Below are 4,616 nucleotides of genomic sequence, written 5' to 3' on the forward strand. Positions count from 1 at the left end.
ACAGAGTCAACACAACCTTTGCTGAGACATCTGCAATTGATAACAGAAAAAAATCAAACTGGGGCCGGGCTCGGTGGCTCAAGCCTGTAATCCCAGCACTTTGGGAGGCCGAGGCGGGTGGATCACGATGTCAAGAGATCGAGACCATCCTGGTCAACATGGTGAAACCTCGTCTCTACTAAAAATACAAAAAATTAGCTGGGAACAGTGGCGCGAGCCTGTAGTCCCAGCTACTTGGGAGGCTGAGGCAGGAGAATTGCTTGAACCCAGGAGGTGAAGGTTGCGGTGAGCCGAGATCAAGCCGTTGCACTCCAGCCTGGGTAACAAGAGTGAAATTCCGTCTCAAAAAAAAAAAAAAAAAATCAAACTGATTTAATCTCAGTTTTTTTCCATTAAGATTCTTATTTTCAATTCTGTATGGGTTATAAAATCGATTTCTTGATAGTTTATTTTTTTCTGAAAATAACTGGATTCCTATAGAAGGCCATCTGACATTAAATATTATTATTATTGGTGACATTTTGCCTCTTTGCAGTAGGCCACTAAAGACGTAGTTCCTTGAAAAACTGAATTTCTATTGTCTCTGTCAGAAGAAATCATTCACTAGCAGGAGAACAGCAAGAGATCAATCACATAATCTGTAAGTACTTTCTGGAAGGAAACCGTTTAGCTCATGGTTCTCAACCTCAGCGACACACTGCAATCACCAGGGGCCTTTAGAACATCCTGATCCCCTGCTTTCACCCCAATCCCAGGGGTCTGAAGTCACTGGTTTGGACACTGGGGGTTTTCAAAGCTCCCCCAGTTAAATAAATGGAAGCAATAGCCTGAGAATCTGTTGGCACAACTGTGATCATGGTAGCAAAGGTAACGATGGCTGAAGGGCAAATTGCATCTGTCTGTGTGGGAACAGTCACTGGGGGAGCAGAGGGTCCCACCTGTGCCAGTGGCCCCATCTGCCTGGCACCTCTCAACACAAGCATCTGTTCAACTTTGTTCCTACCATGTTTTCCAGCTGTATTTTAAAAACCTTGATTCTAAGTTCTTCCCAGGGTTTAAAATCATTGTTCAGGGTTTGTTTTTTAACGAAATATCATGAAATGCTTTCATGATGTTCCAAAGTCATAAAAAAAGGAACTGTGTGTTAGATACGTACAGATCCTTGTTAATAGAAAAAGAACAAAAGATCTATTGCCTTCCATCTTCCTAAAAATAGCAGGCAGTGAAGGCTTTGGAAATGCAGATGGAAATGAGAAAGAAAACATGTGGCTAATGAACACAGGTGCTTTGAATCACTTTAGTTTTGGAACAGAATTGAACAGAGGAAGGAGATGGAAAAAAGAATCGGGATCTTGACAGGCTGTGTGATTTATGCACTTTCATGTTTTTAGCTAATAAAGCAAACAATTTAGAAAACTGTCACATTCTTGAAGTCTCATAGCTTGGACATTCTTTTAAATTGGATGTCTAGTGATATGCTCTAGCATGGGGGATGCTGAGGCTAGTGGTCCAGGAAGCACATTTTGAGAACCACTGAGCTGGAAGATTATTGCATTAATCCAGGTGAGAGATGATGAATCTGAAACAAGGCAATAGTGAAAAAGGCAGGACAAATCTGAGAAATATTTAGGAGCATTATTATGAATCTCCAAAGAAACAGAACAAATAGAATGTGTGTGTGTGTGTGTGTGTGTGTGTGTGTGTGTGTGTGTGTGTGTGAAGAGATTTATTAAGAGGAATTGGCTCACAGGATTATGGAGGCTGAAAAGTCTCACGGTCTACCACCTGCAAGCTGGAGACCCAGGAAAGTTGATGGTGTAGTTCAAAGGCCTAAGGGCCTGAGAGCCAGTGGTGTAGATTCCAATCTAAGTTTGAAGGCCTGAGAACCTGGAGCACTGAAATTAAGAAAAATCAATAGCTCAGCTCAAACAGTCAGACAGAGTGAATTCAACCCTCTTCCACCTTTTTTGTTCTATTTAGGCCTTCAACGGATTGGATGCTGCCCACCCACACTGGAGACAGCCACCTGCTTTCCTCAGTCCAACAATTCAAATGCTGGCCTCTCAGAAACACCTTCACAGACACGCCCATTACATATTCAACACAATATATTGCTGAATATGTGGGCACCCTGCGGCCCAATCAAGTGGACACACAGAATTCACCATCACAGGCGTCAGGGTTAAAATGACTGGATGATTATTTTGAGATCAGTGGGTCAGCTCCCAGGTTTTGAAACTGAGTGACACAATGGGAAACACCCAATCCAGGAATCTCAGGAAACACAAGATAAGTTTGATGGAGAGAAGACAGAGCTTCTGCTTTGGGCACATAAAGTTGGGTGCTAATCATGATTTGGGTTTTTAATGTAGAAATCCAGGCAGCAGTTTGGAAGATTGGTCTGGAGTGCTGCAGAGAGATTCATCCAGAGAGAAACTTGACAGTCATTGGCATTTGGGCTGGGTGAAGCCACAGATCCTTTGAGGAGAATGATGTGAGAGACTGGGAGAAGGAGGGACAGCCTGAACATTCGTCACTGAGAATGAAATGGTGGGAGAGTGAAGAGCAGAAATCACAGAAATGGAGCAATGAGGAAGGAGGGGATGGTACCCGTGCCAGAAGTCAGTGGGAGGGAACACAGGAGAAGGATGGGAAGTGTCCACAGCTCTCATGATTCTGGGTAAAACTGGAGTCCTGTGTTCTAGTGGTTTCAATAGAGGGAAGAAGGTAGAAGCTAGATTTTATTTTATTTTTTTTTTGAGACGGAGTCTTGCTCTGTCACCCAGGCTGGAGTGCAGTGGCACCATCTCAGCTCACTGCAACCTCTGCCTCCCGGGTTTAAGAAATTCTCTGCCTCAGCCTCCCAGTAGCTGGGATTACAGGCATGTACCACCACGTCTGGCTAATTTTTGTTTTTTTTTAGTAGAGACGGGGTTTCGCCATCTTGTCCAGGCTGGTCTTGAACTCCTGACCTCATGATCCACCCGCCTCGGCCTCCCAAAGTGCTGGGATTACAGGCATGAGCCACCGCACCTGGCCAGAGGCTAGATTTTAAATGGGTTGAGCCAGAAGGGAAGTTAGGAGGGAAATTAAAACAATTTTAAGAAATGTGGCTATAGAGGAGACTTGAATGGGTAACTCTCTCTTTATCTTTTAAAGAGAAAATCATGCAAGTGTGCTTATATCTCGAGAGAAAGAAGCTGTTAGTGTTGCTGGAGGGCTCAGGAAGGTCTCCAGATGCAGTGAGACCCCAGCCTCAGCCAGTTTTCCAGGTTTTTGACACTATCGCAAGTACAAATTCAGGGGCGAGTCAAGTCAGAATGAAGTGCAAGGGAAGAAGCTTTCATTGCAAAGCAAAAGTGTGCACGTGAGAGAAGTGCAGGCATGCCCGTGAGAACAAGTCAGGCACAACGGAGTTTGGGTTTCTTAATTTCGGGATATTTCTTTAATTAGGGGGTGGAATACTCGTTAGGTACTCTGGAAAAGGAGGGGATTTCAGGGACTGTTTCCCACTCCTGTTATTGCCCCAATTTCTCCCCTATTTGGGTTTGCCTGCAAGAGTCATGAACACGTCATCCTGACCAGGGTTTTGGTCGCTGTTCTCTACCTTATTTTGGGGTTTCTCTACCCTGTGGTTTCTTTGCCTGCTCCCTGCTTCAGGTGTTCATTGGGTTTGTCCATACTCCTACAACTACCCGTGCTATTCCTAGCTCCTTAGAGGAGGAGAGACTGACGATAGAGAAGAGAAATTACTCTGCTCTGTGGATCTCGTTGGCACAAATTCCTGCTGCAGTCTGGGGGAAGAGGAAGATTCTGGAAGGCAGGGAAACAGATGGGTCCTGTGGAGGGGCCGGACAGCTTCCCAGCAGCTGGGAAAGAAGGAAGTCAGCCAAGGTCCGAAAGAAGAGAGATGGATGCTGGAGAGTGTTTAACTGAAAAGAATTTAACCAGAAGTATTGGCAGAAATAGCAGAAACAAAAGTGATGTTGAGGGGGCCTAAAGATTAGTCACAAAGGAAGGCATTGCCACTTCAAGGTCTTGAGTGGTTAAAGAAAAGGAGGGAGGAGAGGAGACGTTACTGTAGCCTGTGAAGGCCAGAGCAAGAGGCGTGACTGTGGAAGGTGCAGGAAGTATGGCTATGGAGGTGCTGGGGGTGGCTGTGGTGGGTGCTGCGTGTGGCTGTGGTGGGTGCTGCGTGTGGCTGTGGTGGGTGCTGGGGGTGGCTGTGGTGGGTGCAGGGAGTGTGGCTGTGGTGGGTGCAGCTGTGGTGGGTGCTGGGGTGTGGCTGTGGTGGGTGCAGGGGGTGTGGCTGTGGTGGGTGCAGCTGTGGTGGGTGCTGGGGTGTGGCTGTGGTGGGTGCTGGGGGTGTGGCTGTGGTGGGTGCAGCTGTGGTGGGTGCTGGGGTGTGGCTGTGGTAGGGGAGGTGTGGCTGTTGGACAGTCATAGCTGTGGTGGGTGTAGAAGACAAGGCTGTGGTGTAGGAAGTATAATGTGGCTATTGAATGGGGGTGTAGCACTGGTGAGTACAGGAGGCATGGCCTTCGTGGGTACAGGAGGCCAGGCTATGACACAGGAGGCATGGCTATGACACAGGAGGCATGGCCTTGGTGGGTGCA

This window comes from Sapajus apella, unplaced genomic scaffold, assembly GCF_009761245.1.
Source record: "Sapajus apella isolate SASKATOON/1434 unplaced genomic scaffold, GSC_monkey_1.0 scaffold118, whole genome shotgun sequence".
Lineage (NCBI taxonomy): Eukaryota > Metazoa > Chordata > Mammalia > Primates > Cebidae > Sapajus > Sapajus apella.